The following is a 19,874-nucleotide window of genomic DNA, read 5'->3' on the forward strand; positions in this document are numbered from 1 at the left end:
CCTCAAGATGAGCCGCTCCATAATCTTCCCCGGCACCGAGGTCAGGCTGACAGGCCTGTAGTTCCCCGGATCCTCCTTCCGGCCCTTCTTGTGGATGGGCGTCACATTGGCAAGCCTCCAGTCATCCGGGACCTCCCCCGTTAACCAGGACTGCTGATAAATGATGGAGAGCGGCTTGGCGAGCACCTCCGCCAGCTCCCTCAGCACTCTCGGGTGGATCCCATCCGGCCCCATAGACTTGTGAGTGTCCAGGTGGCAGAGCAGGTCATTGACTGCTTCCTCTTGGATTACGGGGGGTTCATCCTGCTCGCCGTCCCTGTCTTCCAGCTCGGGGGGCCGAGTACCCTGAGGATAACTGGTCTGCCTGTTAAAGACTGAGGCAAAGAAGGCATTGAGTACCTCAGCCTTTTCCTCATCCTCGGTGACAATGTTCCCCCTTGCATCCAATAAAGGATGGAGATTCTCCTTGGCTCTCTTCTTGTCATTAATATATTTGTGAAAGCTTTTTTTGTTGTCTTTAACGACAGCGGCCAGATTGCGTTCTAGCTGGGCTTTTGCCTTTCTCATTTCCTCTCTGCACGACCTAACAAGATCCCTGTACTCTTCTTGAGTCGCCTGCCCCTTCTTCCACAAGCGGTAAACTCTCCTTTTTTTCCTGAGTCCCAGCAAGAGCTCCCCGTTCAGCCAGGCCGGTCGTCTTCCCCGCCCATTCTTCTTACGGCGTACAGGGACAGCCTGCTCCTGCGCCTTTAAGACTTCCTTCTTGAAGATCGTCCAGCCTTCCTGGACCCCTTTGCCCTTCAGGACCGTCTCCCACGGGACTCTCTCAACCAGCGTCCTGAACAGGCCAAAGTCCGCCCTCCGGAAGTCCATGGTTGTGGTTTTGCTGTCCCCCCTCCTTACTTCACCAAGAAGCGAGAATTCTATCATTTCATGGTCGCTAAGCCCAAGACGGCCTCCGACCACCACATCTCCCACCAGTCCTTCTCTGTTTGTAAACAGCAGGTCGAGCGAGGCACCTCCCCTGGTAGGCTCACTTACCAGCTGTGTCAGGAAGTTGTCTTCCACACACTCCAGGAACCTCCTAGACTGCTTCCTCTCTGCCGTGTTGTATTTCCAGCAGACATCCGGGAAGTTGAAGTCCCCCACGAGAACAAGGGCTAGCGATTGAGAGACTTCTGCCAGCCGCTTATAGAACGCTTCATCCGCCCCTTCATCCTGGTTGGGTGGTCTATAACAGACTCCCAGCAGGATATCTGCCTCGTTGGCCTTCCCCCTCATCCTTACCCATAGACACTCAACCGTACCATCACCACAATCGTTGAGCTCTATACAATCAAAACACTCCCTAACATACAGGGCCACCCCACCGCCTCTCCTTCCTTGCCTGTCCCTTCTGAAGAGTCTGTAGCCATCCATTGCAGCACTCCAATCATGAGAGTCACCCCACCATGTTTCTGTGAGGGCGACTAAGTCATATCTCTCCCGCTGCACAATGGCTTCCAGCTCCTCCTGCTTGTCGCCCATGCTGCGTGCATTGGTGTATATGCACTTGAGCTGGGCTATCGATTTCGCCCCCGGCATCGGCACGCCACCCCTCGGCTCACCTCTAGCGAGCCTGGTTTTATCCCCTTCCCCCTTCGAACCTAGTTTAAAGCCCTCTCAATGAGCCCTGCCAATTCATGAGCCATGATCCTTTTTCCCTTGTGAGACAGCTGGACTCCGTCTGTCACCAGCAGGCCTGGTGCCATGTAAACCTCCCCATGATCAAAAAAGCCAAAATTCCTCCGACGGCACCAGCCCCTGAGCCACGCGTTGATCAGGTGTGTTTTCCTGCTCCTTTCAGTATCCTAAAGCCTTGGGAAAGAACAGAGATGCCGCAATACATGATAAGACTGAGAATGGAGAGCTGTAATGCTTTTGTTGTATATGTAACGGCTTGTTTCAAGGCATGAGGGTGTCTTGTAAATCACTGGACATGTGGAAAATAGCACATTAGCCTAAGGTCATAATGATAATCTCTAATGACAGAATGAGAGAACAAGTATATTCATTTTAACATTATAATACTTACACTTAGTGAACAAGAAGATTTCTTGAGGCCAAAGTACAGACAGCAGAATGTTATTCCATTGCCAGAATTTCATAAGATATTGTGAATTTATCTGCGAATGAGTCCATATGCTACAACATCTAACATTAAATTCAAGAGCAAACTGCCTAAAGAAAAATTATCTGTGTGTGCGGTACAAGAACAAGACCAGCTTTGGAGCAGCTGACTTGGGAAAAATGTTAGGTAAGTGCAGCCAGGGAAATGCAGTTAAGACTCTTAGGGGTCCAGACCCAAAAGGATCTTAAGTCAGGTACCTGTCTCTGGGAGCTGAACTCCCAGGGTATAACTAAGCCCTAGCTTATTACGGAGTAGCTTCCGTTCCTAGCAGCTGAGGAAGTCTAATTTTCAGCCCTTGGAGGTGTAAACATGAGTCATAATAAGTCTTGTAACTGCTATGGGTCATTTTAGAGATGAAAAACTGCACTGCATTTCTTTTCAAATTCAGCTACTCTCCAGGAGAAGATAAGGAAGATTTTGCTGTCTGTTCAGGGCTCTCCGATGGGAGCCGAGGCATGTGGTTCTGATCCCTGCTTCCAGGACTGCCTTGTGTATTTTTATTTAGATAGTCACCAAACAAAATCTGGAAGCCATCCAGGGAAATTTCACTGCCTCAGATGTTCTCTCTGAAGAAAAAGGTAGGGAACTGCTTTACCAAGTCATGCCTGGTCCTTAGCCTGCCTTTTGCTTCACGACTGTCTCACCTATGTAGATGTCTTCTACGTGTAATAATCATTCACTTTCTCTGGCCTGGGAGATAAATGACAGAAATGCTACCAGAAATAGCAGATTTCACATACATAAAGGCTTTCAGTGATATGGCAGTTTTATAACATCACCCACATTTTGTAAACTGCACATAAATTCTTTTGTCAGTCTCATAAGAGATATCCACTTCACCAGACATAATTTCTGAACTCCTTTTATGCTTACAGAGCATAGGAGAGTTTTTCACGTGAAAGAATCATTCACACAAAGTAATTTCACTGTCCTGGGGGGTTGAAAAAATTCAGGTATGTTTTAAGGTAAAATGACAGCCTTAGTATTGGGCAAAGATAATTCACTGGAAATTTGATCTTTAGTTTGAATTTTTAGAAATACATTGTTATTGGCTATATCAGTACTCTGAGAAATGACCTTTGTACTCGTCAAAGTGTAGCTGAGCGTGTAAGGGCTCTGACGTGGCTTACTCCCAGGAGTGTTTGATGCTGCCGGATCCCGTTCCTGCTCTTCATGGCACTAAGCAAAAAGTTTCAGCTGAAAACTCTCCAGACTCTGCTTGTGTATCCAATTCTTGCAAAGTAACTATTTTCCTTTTCTGTTAAGTTTTGATGTTTTAAGTTTAAGCTCTTTTAATTTTTCTCCCAAGAGAGGAAGTACGGTTGTGATCTGCCTTAGCTCAGCCAGGCAAACATATGTACGGGAACATACACTATATATTCCTGTTTTCCTTTGTACCCTCGGCAATGCCTGTCCTCTTATTCCAAACCCACGTGCTCCAGTGTAACTGAGTCAGCAGAAGTGGTGTTGCTGTTGGTACAGTTCTGGAGTTGCAAAGCATCCTCAGGGGACTGCTTCTGCTTTAGTGAGTGTTATCCTCATCCTTTTCTCAAAGCAGTGCCTGAAGGATGAATCTTACCCTTAGACACTAAACCATAAAAATATCAACCAAATCTTTCAGAACTTTCATTTATTTATATGAGCAAAAATGAAAGGGTGATCATAATTTATAATACTGCTCTGTGTGTGTATATATATATAAGGCACTAATAACTAGAGATCAGAAGTATATTCTCCTAATTTGCTTCTGCAAAGGCATGTTGAAATTTGTCGAGTGTTCCAAGTAGCAGTACTCAAAGCCCCATATATGGATACCATAAGCCAATCAGTAGACAATTAATTGTAATCTTCTGTTGTCCAGTCTGGTATTTCTCTTTCTCAGCAAAAGGCTCCAAAAGTGTCAAAAATGTAACAAACCATGCCCAGGGCCACCATGAAGTAGGCTGGCACCTACAGTGTGATGCAGGGAATGCCAAACGTATAAATTGCATGAGTACTGATGACAGCATCATAGCTATATGTCCCTATGAAATGGTAGCAAATGGGGACAATTGTTTATTTTTTGCATTACGTACTTGTGTGTTAAATTTTTCAGCTGAAATACTCATACACATTGGTTTTGAAGTTATGACCCAGACATGTACATGGAAAATGTTACTAGATTCACTAATTTAAATATTTATTCATTTATTAATAGATTTATTAGTAATAACATCTGTGCTGCAACCCAACAAAACGATAAAGCATATACTTTAAAGTTAAGTGTATGATTAAATGTGGACATACTGCTGAATCAGGGCTCGAGTCAGTGACTTGTGAATGGATATTAATCACAACAAAATACTAAACTGTAACGAGCTCCTATGTGCTGAGTCAAAGAGCAAACACACGCGACCCCTGGAATATTTATTGTATTATTCTGAGGCTAGTTAATACTATTCTGTAACATGCTTCCTCCAGTTATATGTCAATTTTTGTGAATCTTACTCTGCGCTGACATTATTGTGCAAATACCTTAAACAAAGGCTTATTACGTTGTTTCACCCCTGCTGCCTGTTGTTAAATCTGTAACCACATTCAGACTTTCAGTTTTCCATGTTTTTAAATGTCTGATTTCCAGCAAAGCATGCCAAGCGTCTGTTTCCCATTTCTAATTGTTCGAATCCGTTGTTAGGAAGGATGACAAGCGCACAATACATGTCAGTGAGGAATCCAGCACTGCGGAGTGGACCAGCATGCATGCTATTTTCTTTATGATCGAGAATAGACCATGTCATATCCATGAATTTGAATAGACTACAGCATGATTTAATTATTTTTTATGTAAGTAAATAGGAAGAAGGTCTCCAAACATATTTACATCAGTAACACAATGTAGAAAAAATTAAGTATTGCCTTGTGTGGTCATATACATAATTTTGCTATTCCTCCTGGTTTCATTATTTTAGATATGAAAAAATACGGACAGCAAATAACAGGTCACCTTTGAAAGACAGGAAATTTTTACTTACCTGCCACAAAAATCAGTGTGGTATTTAAAGGAGCATCCTTTCCTGAAGCTGGGTCAAAGGGAAATACCCATAGGTATTGAAGCAGTAGTTTATTTTATTTAACACTTTTTTTTTTCACATTTGCATTGATAAGATTTTCCACATTACGTCACATAACAATAATGTTTCTGTTCTAGCTCATAGATCACAATATCTCCTGTTGGTGTTGTAATGAGATAGTTCAACAAAATGAATTGCCATTACTGCCATGAGATAGTATAAAATAATAACAGGAAAATGAAAAAGGATTAAAAAAATTCTGGATTCTAGGATGATACTTTGAAACATCCAAAGATTCCTAGCATGTGATTGCATTCTGTTTCCTGTGCTATATGTATTGATTGCAAGAAACACTCAACTTTTTATAAAGTTGACTCCAAGCACTCCAAACTGCAAATTAGCTGCTTCATGGCTTTTTGTGTGTTTGAATAGTAAAAACTGATCTAAGGAAGTCTGAAATTCAGTGGGATGTTGCACTAGTTGTTTCCGAAACCGTCAGAAGAGTCCAGGTGTGTACTCCCCATTAACTCCAAGTGGGCAATATTTTGAAAACTTTTATTTCATTATTATCTGGGAATATAGCAAGATTTTTAGTGCTAGTCATGCATTCAGGAACCACAAAACCACTTCAGTTGCACAGTATGATTTGCTTAAATGTTTTCCAGGATATTTGTGTAAATAAACAGGCCACTTACACTTTGGAATCTTGGCTAGTATCTAAACAACATTTTTGGTAGCTTTCTTAATATCATTTTGGCTAGAGTAAGCAATACGAATAGCGAGTGGCAAAGCCCCTTAGTCTTTTATCAGGACAGTGCAGTTGGGACAGGCTCAAGCTGACGTGTCTGAAGATGGGATGACCCCTGACAATAATTAAAATGCTGAAACAGGAACTTATGTCAATGGAGATAGCTTGTCTACTAGTCAGGTGCTCATTCTTTAATCTTTTCAGTAGACTAGGCTTGTCAAGCAGACTGACTATATAGTTCAGCATTGCGTGACTTAACCTTTTGCTCTCAGGAGGTGACATTTCCTTGAAAGCAACATGAAAGGAATAATTAAAAATAAACAGCCTGAAAACAACCTATTTTCAACTGGGTAGCCAAGACAGCAAGAAAAAAAATCCCTCTAAAACTACATTTATTTTAGCTTGTAGTTAAGAAAGCACATATGTAAAAGCTCTGTCATTCCACATAATAGATTTACCAACAAAAAAATGTTCCCCTAGCCTTCCACCAGTTCTTTCACTTATTTCTCTGATGGCAAATGAGGGCTCTAGAAGCATCACAAAAGAACAGTAAAATATTTGTCCAGGTCGGAAAACTAATTAACTCTGTGCAGCCCCATTGTCCCTTGCAAGCCTTATAAAACCCCCAAAACGTACAGAGCTGAAGAAAAAGGTAATTGTTTTTTTTTAGGGGAGTACTTAGCATGCTGTCCTGGGATGTAGCTGGCACAGGTCCATATACTCCTCTGATTAATTCCAAGTGAGGTGTCCACCTTTGGTCTTCCTTGTTCTTGGGAGAGTGCTGTAACCCTCTCTGCTACTCTAACACTGGGGACATTTCACTGGGCTCTGTGAATGTAATTCTGCATTGTACAAAATACTTAAATGAGTATTAGCAAAGAGGCAGGAACTTGCCTTTTTTTTTTTTTTGGCAAGTCCTCTGACTGCTAAATTATAGAGCTCTTTGTGATCTGAGTAACATTTGGTAACTGTGCAAAACTGAGAAAATCTTCATCAGAGAAGATGAATGTCATCTCACAATAACTGATCATCGCAATCTTTTAAAAGATAAGAGTCTAGCATCTCTATTTGGTAGATGTTTGACTTGCAGCTCCATCTCCCATATTGCAGATAAGTTGTGCCTCTGTTGCCTGTTTCTCAAGAGGTGAGGCAGCGCTGTCATCTCCAGTGCTCAGTTTAAGACTATCCCCCAGAGCGTTTCAGGTCTTCGATGACTGCCAGATTTGTTAGCACTCTTGGGGATTCCCCAGGCTCCCCTGTCTCCTTCCGCTGCATTGGAGGAGCATCAACTTGCAAAGGAATAGGCACCTTCATGCATGTTTTTGATCTATATTTTCACCTTTATAGGCATCAAAAATACCCTTTCTGTGTACGCATCTTTGGGTCGTCTATTAGTACATAGACCTTAAGCTGATTAAAGATTAGAGCAACCTATGGAAGCTACATAGTTTTAAGTGTGGTATCATCAGCTCACAGATTAAAACTGCTCTGCCACTCTTCCCATTTTGTATTTTCAAAAACTGACTGCACAAATTATGCAATCTCCTTCCTCAAAAAACCTCACCAGAAGCATAACTGTTCAACTGGAATTGAAAAAATTATAACCTGCTTACTGAGACCTGTCCTTGCTTTATCCCACCTTCAGCAAAATCTCCCAAAATGACTGGGGCTTGCAATAAGCTATCACATTGTTCAATATTGAATGAAACATGGGTAATAACGACAAATTTCTGTCTTAAAGAGAAAGCTATTATTTCCCTATGAATGCCTGCTTGTTGGGGAAAGAGTTGTGGGTAGTCACTTTGTGTTCTGAAATCTCTGTCCCCCTGTGCTATCAGACATTGCTAAGGGCATGAACAAGGTGCAGGCATCCTTCTCTGTTTGTTCTCTTTGCGTGAAAGATTTGTGTAACCTAAATCTATGAAATAAGTATTCATAAAAATAACCCTTCCTTCTCTGTTTTTCTGCTGTCACTTGCAGTTGTCCATCAGGAGTGAAATGTCCCAGTTCTGTGTATGCATGAATTCTGTAGTGTGCTGCTACTTCAGTTTGTGTGTTGGGCCAAAAGATGATAAAATGGACTTGACTTCAATGGAACAGTAAAGCAGTCTTTGGAAAAACTATGCCTGTTTCCCAGTTTTCAGGGCATCTTTCACCTGGCCATGAAAAACAGCAAGATGAAATTGCAGACATCTGATTAATCTCTGCAATTGTCCCATCGAGGACAGAGAGTGCTGCTTATGTCTAGAGCCTCAACATCTCCAAAGTGACGAATGTATGAAAGCTACCTTTGAAGTGTAATACCAGATAGTTTTAACTGATATACTCTGGTCCTAACACAGTGGGGACTTCAGTTCCCCCACTTATACAGGTGACTTCTATTTCTTAACTATTAATAAACTTGAAATTGAACATAACAAATAGCTTCTAAAAGCAACCATATGTCATAGTTAACTACTAATAAATTATAAATTATTAGGAGACTTCCTTGCTAGTTCAAGTCATGATTAACCACCTCTGATACATGAGTTATTCTTTGATTCACAGTGAGAAAGGTCTGTGATACCAGGACCATAAATGCAGGTAAACAGTTAGGATGTTTCCTTTTATTTTGTTGTGGTAACTTTTATATTTAAAACATCCTCTCTCACTTTACTCATAGTTTTTGAACTGAATTTCTTTGTATATTTGTGACTCCTACACAGTAGAATAAAGCAGGCCATTGGGAGAGTTTTGTTGCCAAGTCCTAGTACAAAACCATAAACTTTAATTTTTAATGAAGATCAGTTTCTTTCTAACCAAGATGCAGGGAAGGACTATTACTCTATTTTACGTGTTTAATGTAGTGCACTTGCTTCTGCAGTGCAAATACAGGTATCAAAATCTTTAAGAACCTTGTGCTTCACACATAAATCTTAAATACAATTCCAGAGCAGCAAGGAGAAATAACACTTGGGATTCCCTGGCATTTACCTTGTATATATTACTATTATCTGAATAATCTGTGCTTTTGAATCACATAATTTATTGACGCTGTGCATTAAAAAGATTTCTTGCGACAAGCCACAATAAAAACATATTCCACAACACCCTCCCAGACTAAAACCTGAGGGACCAAGCCATGGCTGGCTTTGTTCAGTGGTGTGTGGGTGAGATGGAAGCAAGGAGACAACTCACCTCTCCTCTAACAAAACCTCTGAGGGCACAAGTACTGCCCAGTGAGGCACCACTGATGTGGTGCAGGTTGGTGCCACCAGGTCCAGCCCTCTCCCCAGTGGCCAGGCACCTCCACTTCTCCAGCACTGGTTTTGGCGTAGCCACTGGAGGCTGTTCCTGAGTCAGGAGGATTTTTTTCCTCCGTATAGGTATGCTGCAGGCTATCGCAGCCCCAGCCAGCTCTGCCTGTTGGGAATTCAGCCCTGAGCCCTGTGGAAAGAGCAGTTTAGCATGTAGGATCCAAGCTGACCCATGAGGAGGACTATGACTCCTACTCGGGAGAAATAACCGAGGGGAAAAGAAATCTCTGCGGCAGGGACGATGGCAGCGGTATCTGCAGTGCCTGTGCGTGTGTGCATTGACAGCCTGTCAGCCAACTCCGGCAAGTGACGAGTGCGGGGAGGTAGCCAGAACCTATCTGCTAGAGGGCTTAAAATTCCCTGGCCTGAAAACATTCATTGTGATTTGCCGTAGCCTTGCTCTATACTCACTTTTATCTGCACAAACTGTGCTGCCGTTGCGGCATGGACCTTCACAGTACTGCAGTAACAAGAATAATACCAGGGCATCCTTTTCCCCGGGAGGACTGTTTTCTTGCCTTTATCTGTACCACTGTAGTACCATGATCTCCAACTAGGAGACCTCACAGTCTAGGCTTTGCAAGGTACATACATACTTTGTATCTAAATAGATTAATGCAGGGGAAAAAAGGAACTATTATTATCATGTTTTGTATTTTAGAGAACAAAAATGAAGGTGTTTGTTCTGCTCCAATATATATAGCAAGCTCTAGAATTTTTATTTGCTCAAAACACAATCAGATGCTTAAAGATAAGTAAATCATAACAATTCAGTTGAAGATTTTTTTCGTAAGTGACTTCTTGCGCCAAATCCCTCTCCGTGGCTTACTCTTAAATTAATTAAACAATTGCAGCCCTGGGGTGACTACTTTGTAACTTCTGAGGGAACAGCTGTCTTTAGCTGGCTCCTAAAGAGGCTATGCTTCTATAAAGCTTTTGGGTTTTGCAGGTGGATGTAAATGTGCTCATTATTCAAATTTAAGATTCATTAGTGGAAATAGAAATTACATATGTCAATTATAAATATATTTGAAGGAGGATGGAGGAACTGTTGCATTTTAATCTTATATTTTAGTGTGATATTTGACTGTATTAGTACATTAAGTCTAATATATTAAAATTGTGGAGTAATTTAGGTTGGAAGAAATTTCTAGAGGACATCAAGTCCAACCCTCTGCTCAGTGCAGGGCTACTTTCAAAGTTAGAGCAGGTTTCTCAGTCCATCTGAGTTTTGAAAATCTTCAAGGTTGGAGATTCCACAAAAAAAAATTCTGGGATTTTTTTCTTGATGTCCAGTCAAAATTTCCTTTGCTGCAACTTGAAATTGCTGCCTTGTGTCCCTTCACTGTGCACCTATGAGGAGAGTCTGGCTCTGTCTTCTCCATAGTGCTTTTAGTGCAATTCTTCAGCCTTCTCTTCTCTTTCTCAGGATCCCCCTACCTCCTGCCCTGAGAAGGTGACCACCTTCCAAAAATGACAGAGTGAGGACTCACAGTCATCACCCTTGGACCCCTTGGATGCATTCCACCCAGCCCCATGGACTTGCTATATCCAGTTAGCTTAAGTGATCCCTTCCTTGATCCTCCTGGATGCACAGCTTAGGGGTGTAGCCCAGGGGCTGGGTGAACCTCTGCAATTGCTGTAGGACATGCATGAGCTGGGCTCCAGGCAAGCAGTAAACTCCTAAGACAGCTGGTCCGGTCAGCAGATAAGTGTCTCTGTCCCCACAGAAGGGAATATCCAACCGCTATTACCCATTACTTCCTTTTTGTGACATGTGGATTAGGCTCAGTCACCTTCCAGCCCCTAGAAATCACCAGCTGCCACCCTCCACTACTGTGGGGGTCTTTGTCAGCCTCCCTTCAAGGGCTGGCTCTGGCCATTCCTCCTTCAGCCCAAGATGAGGCTTGGACTCTTGCCCCTGCAGTGTCTGTGGAGAATTGGGACCAACCTTTGAAGTATTAGTGGTCTGCTACAGTTATTTCTGCCCATGATCCACATGATCTACACCAGAGACAGGGTTATCTTGCATCTACGTATTGCCGTTAGGTAGGAGATGCTACTGCTGCTTATGGTGGTAACAGGCAGAAGAAATGTTTGAGAGTTCTGTTTTACACCAAAACCTGTTTCTTGGGTCCAATTGCAGAACCAAGTGAATTTTTTTATGTTGGTTGCTTTATGTGTAGTGCGATGACTGTACATCTGACGAAATACAGTTGGTTTTGTCCTGAAGTTTATCCTCCTATTCATTTGCTTTTGGAAAAAGAAATTACAACATCAACTAAAAAGTCTTGGTCCCTTCCTCCCAGCAATTTTACCCTGGGAGGGGCAACATCATAATCTCTCAGATTCAGAGAACTTTGAGGGCATCATCATCTCTCAGGTTCAGAGAACTTTGACATTGCTTGTTCCAGATTTTTGAAGGCCTAGTTTTGGACAGTGGTTCAATGGTGCAATTATTTGAACAACAAACTGATGTGTTCCCAATAGATCCGTATTTATCATGGTGTGTTCAGTCTGAGGCATCTTATATAACTTGTGGATTCTATTGTAAGTGCAGCCAATTACGGTAATTGGACCTGGAGGTCACAAATATATGGATCACTGTAGCAAAGTCTTGTTCTGTCAGTAAGGAGTGTACACTTCTGAAAAGTGAAGACATAAAGGAGTTTTTGTTGTTGCTGAGTCTAAATACTGACTAGGAAGTCAGAAAGAAATAGGGCTTGTAGCTGTTGCTAGTACCACCACTTATTTTCCTGGGCTATTAAATAGGGAAAAGACTGTCTTAAGGTATTATTTTGGCTCACTTCAGAGCAAGATGTGCAGCTAACTTGCAGAGTAGATGTTTTTTTTTCCCCACAGGCTTGCCTAGTTACTCTATTTAGTCTGCATATTATATTCTTATGAAAGCTATGTGGAGGGATTATACTTTAGAATCATAGAATCATAGAATCATTGAGGTTGGAAAAGACCTCTAAGATCATCGAGTCCAACCGTCAACCCAACACCACCATGCCCACTAAACCATGTTCCTAAGCACCTCATCTACACGTCTTTTAAATACTTCCAGGGATGGTGACTCCACCACTTCCCTGGGCAGCCTCTTCCAATGTTTAACCACTCTTTCAGTAAAGAAATTTTTCCTCATGTCCAATCCAAACCTCCCCTGGTGCAACTGGAGGCCATTTCCTCTCGTCCTATCGCTTGTTACTTGGGAGAAGAGACCAACACCCACCTCGCTACAACCTCCTGTCAGGGAGTTGTAGAGAGCGATGAGGTCTCCCCTCAGCCTCCTTTTCTCCAGGCTAAACAACCCCAGTTCCCTCAGCCGCTCCTCATAAGACTTGTTCTCCAGACCCCTCACCAGCCTCGTTGCCCTTCTCTGGACACGCTCCAGCACCTCGACGTCCTTCTTGTAGTGAGGGGCCCAAAACTGAACACAGTATTCGAGGTGCGGCCTCACCAGTGCCGAGTACAGGGGCACGATCACTTCCCTACTTCTGCTGGCCACACTATTTCTGATATAGGCCAGGAGATGGTAACTTTTAAAAGATTCATGTTTATAAGTACTTATTAATCATAGGACAATTATAATTAGTTCATGCTAATGCAGATTCATGCTAACGTGAATCTGAAATGTGTCATAGTGATAATCATGTTTTCTTTCCTGGGCTATCAAAAGAATGATCAAACCCGTGTTTCAGCTTAACTTGGCATGGTGACTTGGATAAACGGAGCAATGAAGCCAAAGACACTGTATGGAGCTGAGCTATGCTATCCAGGGTCCTCATAACACTATACCTTTTTTTCTAGGGTTGCTTTCCCTTATTTAGTTTTGATTCAGAAATACAAAATAGATTATGCAGTCAGTGAGTTCCTCATTACTTAAATGTCTGTCACTATTAGTTGAAAACTCAGCTAAAGAAATGTTTCTTCTGTTGTTGGTGTCAATACTTCCTTTAATCATGGAAAGGGTTTTAGAAAATTTCCATTTTTTGAGATGTAATACAATCTGAAAGAATACATATTACTATGGGTATTGTAATGTTTTCAGAATATTTCTGAGATTTATCGTTCTTAACCCAAAATTCCCTTTTATTCAAAAAGAAAAGAGACAATATACATATTTAAATGTGATTTGATATGATATGATAAGTACATTGATACAATATTAAAGTATTTGATACATGGTAAATGTGATTTATCTTTTTTCAGTGTAACTTGTCCTTTCAACAAAATATTAATGTTTTATTTATGTTCTTGATATTTAATTGGGAATGGTGGGCTAAGGTAGAGGATGATAAGAGAAGAAAATACTTTTACCCCACAAAGCAGACAAATCATTAGCAAGTTCTTTTTTGACATTAAATTAGCATGAAGCTTCACCGGTGTGTATGTGAAATTGGATATTGGACAACAGCAATATAGTAAAATCTTGAAGAAACATAATTGGACAAGTCAGGGCCATCTCATCAGAACACAATGAAATAAATTGACAGGATGGGCTTCTTACTCGCACCGCCGTGGGTGGGAGACATTTTGGCACAGGCTGCCTTTGCAGCAGGGTGCAGCTCATCAGGAGCTATGGTGAAAGGTTGTTTCCTTGGGAGGGCAGAGGAACTGACAGCTAGGCAGGGAATGATTGAAAGGTCTTGCAAAATCTCTACTATTTTCAGCAGCACACAAAAAAATCGAGTCTTAATATTTTCTATTTACATTGGCAAATATGAGCTGGGTCTGTGTTGCTTTGGCAGGGAACACGTGCAGGTTTGGGTAAGCACTGGGAGGGCAGGTCCCTCTGGTCCTGCTGCTCTCTTTCTCCAGAGCCAGACATTTCAAGGACTGATTTTATGAGTAACTTGGAACTGTTGCTGATGCCGGTGTGGGTTGTATCAATAACAGCTTCAAGTGAGACACAAAAGAGACCCACTGGTAATCTTAGGTTGCTTTTGAGTACTTACAGGAACTGAAATGATAACAGATATTTGTTGATATGCTCCCTAGATACCCCTTAAAAAGCATGACCAAATATAATTATGCTTGTGAGAGTGGAATGAAGATCAGATTTAGCTTCTTGTAGGTTGAACCAACTGCATATTGTTAGGAAGCTGAAGGCTTGATGTAGCATTTCAGCACCTGGTTGCAAGAACCTGTCTGCTCTGAAAGAAGAAATATGGCAATGCTATAATGATAAACCTTTGATTTATGATGGTTCATATCATGCAACAGCTTGTGAGCGGGAAATCTTGCCTACTTTTCACGCCCTGTCTGAAGGCAGACACCTTTACAGACTTGTTAGATAGTTGGCCGCTATGAACAGCCAAATCCTGAATGCTTCTTTTCTGCTTAACAAGAAGCAGGGAATTGATTCCAGAGCAGTAGGACTTTCCCCTTTTAACAGTGGCACTGGGACAGAGACATCTAAAATCCTCAGGTATGAAGTCCAAAAGAGAAGGATACTTAATAATAAAAAGGAAACCCAAAATATAATATGCCCCTGTAATGCCAGGAGGCAACACAAGACATTCAGAGAAGTGCGAGTGCAGGATTTCCAGTGTTTTTAAGGTCTAATTGTTACTAACATCATCACAAAACATGACTGTTAGTAGCTGATGAAGAAATCTTGCCTGAAACAAAAACCTTGAGACAAATATAAGGAAAAGCAAATACAGTGATATAATGAATGTGATCCTTAGAGTGAAAACAATTAAAATTCCTTCCACAAGATTTGTGCGGATGGTAAGCAGCCATGCTTAGCATGGAGCAGTGGAGATAGCAATATATAGCTGCAGATAGCAGCTATATATTTATATATCTTTATATATATCTGGGAGGTGCCTACCTTTTCAAAAGAGGTGACACAACATTTGAAAGACAAAAAGATAGGAACTCATTCACTGGATCACACCAAAATATCTAACCTCTCTTCTCTCCAGTACTGTACTGCTCCCTCAGAAGATGCAAGGCATACTTTATGGGATGACTCTGCCCAAGGACCATTTCTTTGTAACCATCGGTGCATGAGTGAAACTCAAATTCTGGAATATGTTTTCTCTAAAATTTTATAAATCGAGGTGTATTTGCCCACTATATGTTTGACACATTTTCTTCTGAATATTACCATATTCTTGCAATCAAAATATTTCACATGCTAATTGTAATAGTTTTCTGGGGGAGGGAGGTTAGGAGGATAGGGGATATCTCAGAGACAGTCCTTGGAAGTGGTTGAACATGAGCACAAGGGCCATATACATGGCCTGGGTGGCTGGCGTGGCTGAAAGGGTGTGAAACATTCATTTTCAGTTAACTTACTTTTCAGCAGAAAAAAATGTAAACGGACAAGGGAGAATAGTATCCAGCTCACTTTTCTATGGCCATCTCAGCAGACCAATTATAAGTGGAGTAGAAAGCAGAACATCTTTATCATTTAGTACCATAGAGAGGCCTGAACATCTTCGTGCAGCAGATCCTTTTAAGTGAGTAGATATCCATTTCACAGAGGCATTTTTCCATACTAGAATTATTTTGCTTCACATGTTTCCACTTCTCTGTAGGGTTTTTTTTTTTTTAATTGTCTTAGGGGTTAGTACTTTCCAAACTTAAAATGATTTTGTAGGAATCAATTCTAGTTCTTGTTAAACCACTCTAAAAATGTATTGCATGCTGAAAACTCAGAGGACTCAAATGTTTTAATTTTATGAAATGTAGGAAAGTTTCCAAACAGACATATAAAAATATGAGCATTACTAAATTGTAAACAGCTATGTAACTACCCTGTGCTGCTCTGAGAAGCTTTCTGCATACCTGTATTACGTATAGCTATAACTAAAAATTTGAACACTAACTATGGCAGCTATATATTTATATATCTTTAAGCATAGCAAGCTGTAGTGAAAACAAATGTAAGTAGGTCCTGATCAATATCCACCAACATCAATTAGAATTTTTCACTGAATTTGAGGAAGCTTTCAGCTCAGCACCGTGGGCAAAGGCTACACTCCTGCTACATGTGACCGCCTAACTGTATACGGTGGACCACAGCTAATTTGGCTACTGCTAGGGAAGTACCTTGATGTTACGGACATACCACCTGCTGTATTATTTATTCTGTTTCTGCATCTATGCGTCCAGTTTTAATTTAGTATTGCAATGCCTTAGCTCCCAGCTGAGAGCTTATAAAACAACTGGAGTTTAAATCATCAGTTTAATATAGTTGAAACCTGTTTCTCTTTTGCTGAGGAGAAAGAAGAATATTCTAAACCAATATTCTATCCTCTCTGTGGTTTTTTCCCTGCATGTGAATCTCCCAAGTTGCTCCCATATTTTGATTTCTACAGCAGAAATCACTCCAGGTCTGATTTGGGTGAAGATTCCCACTCAAATTGCCTATGTAAGTAAAGTTTCAAACCACAGGAAAAAAAAACTTAAAACATTTAATCTAGGGATTATCAGTGAAATTAAAGAAAAAGCTCTGAGACATAAGGCATTTTAAGGAATAAACTGGTGATTACAGCATGCAAATGAATGAAAGGAAAGCAGCAGGGGAAAGGAGAGACATGCAGAGGGAAAGGTGACAGTTTTGCTGAGGAATTCTCCTGTCATTTTCCCTAAGGAGGAGAGAAACAGAGTGGGGAGAAAGTGGGAGGAGAGCAGTGTGAAGAGGCTCTTGGATACCATGGAGATAGGTGCAGTGTAAAAATCTGTATACTGTAGATAAGTAAGTGGGAGGTTGATGTCAAACTCCTACCAGCCAGAAACTGGCTTTGTGCAGGGTAAACATGTTAAAGGGCTGGGGAGAGGGAAGCATTGTTTTAGCCTCTGCCATGCTTTTTGCCTACTTAACGCTTAAGAGAGCAAAGGGAAGGGACAAATAATGTTTTTCCAGCTTGTGCTTTTCAGTATGACTATGCCCTTATCTATATCCAGTCTACCAGGAAGGAAAAATTATGTTCTAGAGCTTTTTTTTCCCCATTGAAATTGTCTTGCGACTCCAGGCTTGCTTTTTCTGTCTCTTCTTTTAATTTCAGTCTTAATTTGATTAACTGGGTGCTCATAATAAATTCATAATGCTTCGCCATGGTTCGTGAATGTGGGGAAGAAAATGTGACAGATTCACTAGGAACTAAATGTTACTTTATGTCTGAGTAAGACAGTGTTTTTTTAAAATTCAGTCTTTGTGTTACACTGCTTTGAAAGACTGTCTCTGTTCATTTTAGGATTTCTTTGTTCTCTGCTTCTGGTTTTTATGCTTTCGATGCCTATAAGACTGTGCTGTTATTTATATCCATAGCCATAAGGAAAATGCTATAGTTGGTACGTATGATGTTGTACTCCTAAGAATTATTGGATTTTTTAATTTTAAAATTTAAGAGACACTGTAGAATGATGAGTATGGTTTTCAGAAGATTGTTACTCATGCTATTGATTCTTCTTAAAATACAAGCTGCCTGCTGCCTGTGAATCGGGGTAAGGCAAGCTGATACTTTTGTTCAAGTCCTACTTTGTTCCCTCAAATAGTCTTCCCTGAAGCAAACAGGCTAGTTTTGAGACTACTTCAAGGGAGAAGGATTTCTACTTAAGGAGGCCATTTACTTATTGAAAGGTCTTGTGTAGACCAAAAGAGATGAGAAAAGACGGTACTTAGCTGGTATAGCTGAGCACGCAGAAATTTGGAAGTACGAGATGTCCACACGTGTGCCTCAGCATGGTCTGCCTCCTGGTGAGGGTGTTTCTGTAGGCAGGGAGCCGTAATGTCAAGTACCTTAACTTCAGGGTGGTGGAAGCTGCTTAAACGGGGTTGCAACAGAGTGAAGTAAAAGACCGGCGCACATCTTGGAAGTAGGTGGCCGTGAACCTAACATAGGTTTTGCTTCTTCCCTCAAATTTTGTGGACTTTCAAGAGTGGCAGTGGGAGACCTGTGAGGTCTTATGTCATGTCTAGGGAAGGAAGCACTGGTCTGGCAACCTCCAGAAGCACCGGCAGTTACAGACCTACACCAGGACAAAAGTCTGCGTGCATGTGTGTGTGAAAGAGTGAGCTAGAAGGAATTTGAGGAAAAAAAGCTACTTAGCAAGTCAAACACGTTTACAAGATGTATGTACAGTAATGCGATAAAGTCACAAATGTGATATATTGCATTTGCAACAAAGCAGTTCCTTGATAAGCTGTTGGGGGGATCTGCTGAGACGTTATCTCTGGGGATCTGACTCGATTACCCTGTGCCTAACATCTGCCGCTTAAACCAAATTTGTTTTCCCTTTTATCCACAAGCTTAACTTTAGAATTATGCCAGAATAAGTGATTTTTTTTTTTTTTGTAAACGCTTACATTTAAATGCTTTGCCTTCAGTAGAGTTCAGAGGAGTTGAGGGGGAAACTGTTCTTATCCCTGACAGTTCTACCACTGCTTTTTGTCCAGGGCAGCTTTCTGACCACAGATTGACTTTTCAGCTCATAACGGCAATAAAAGCACAGTTTTGCAATGGCCCTGCCTCTGCATGTGTGCATTCAGGAAGAAGCACGGTGCAGCAAGTTTCTTAAGACTTTAATTTGTTGTGCTGGAAGACACACAAGCCGAGGTGTTCATCCCCCTGGGGTTACTGGAATGTGTATTGGAAAAGGCCTGTAGGGAGGGTTGGGACGCACGGTGCTGCTGCAGGGGCAGTACATGTCTGACTCTTAGCGGTCTCATCCCTAGCTATTAACCTTGGCCAAACAGCAATAGCAGTCTTTGTGAAAAATACAAATATCTGTAGTCCCTAAAGTATTTTCATTCCTGAATTTCAAAAACTTAATTCAAGCTGTGGGGTTTTCTTAGCGGTTAGGCGCCCAGCATTTCCAGACAGTAGTTATGCTGGCCTCCTGTCTGTAGAAACTAACTGTTTTTATTTTTTAAATTTCATACTTTAAAGGGTGCACGTTGACCCCCAAGGGAAAATTTAGAGAGGCCATCTCAGAGCATGACTTTTAACTGTCTTTTCTCAGAAATAGCAAAGGAGAAGCCATTAAACTTTAAGGTACAGTTTTACAGATGCTGATAGCATTGTACAGGGTGTTAACTATAGATTTAAAAGTCAGATTAAAATAAGATCTTGGGTGCTTCATGTACAGGTTGCTGCTGGTGGGAGCACCAAAGCTGGTTGTCTGCACCAAAACAGGTGACTTCAATGCGTAAATCTGTGAAGAAGCGTGAGCCTGCAAGAAGGGGCCAGTGGTGGTGGGAGGCTTCTACAGTATTTCTCACTGGCTGCCAGCGGCATCTCAGCATGGCGGACGTGGTGAACCATAAGCTTGGGATCTTTTCTGTCCCTGTTCCCTTGAGCTTCCTACTCAAGCTTCTGGGGTTTTGTGTTGTCTGCTGGAACGGGGTGTGTGAGGAGGGAAATGCTGTGCTTTGGAATTTGGTCCTGAGTGATTTAGGAAAAGCTAGATCTCATAGCCCCAGGGCCACATATGCAAAATCAGGAACAGCAACATTGACTGATAACATACTGTCTTTCTAAGTTGAGAATGATTAATTACGTTCTTTTACTCAGCTTTTTAATATTGTAGTCTATGGGAGAGGGTGAAACTAGCTTTACAGGCAGGTAGTAAGCAGCTGATCTTGTAAG

The 19,874-nt window shown here is 41.5% G+C and overlaps 1 protein-coding gene across 7 annotated transcripts in view; it reads left to right on the plus strand.

Annotated features, from left to right (window-relative positions):
• DLGAP2 (DLG associated protein 2) overlaps positions 1–19,874 on the plus strand; it is a 494,722-nt gene that overhangs the window by 60,244 nt on the left and 414,604 nt on the right. The window lies entirely within an intron of this gene.

Source organism: Aptenodytes patagonicus, chromosome 3 (genome assembly GCF_965638725.1).
Source record: "Aptenodytes patagonicus chromosome 3, bAptPat1.pri.cur, whole genome shotgun sequence".
Taxonomy (NCBI): Eukaryota; Metazoa; Chordata; class Aves; order Sphenisciformes; family Spheniscidae; genus Aptenodytes; species Aptenodytes patagonicus.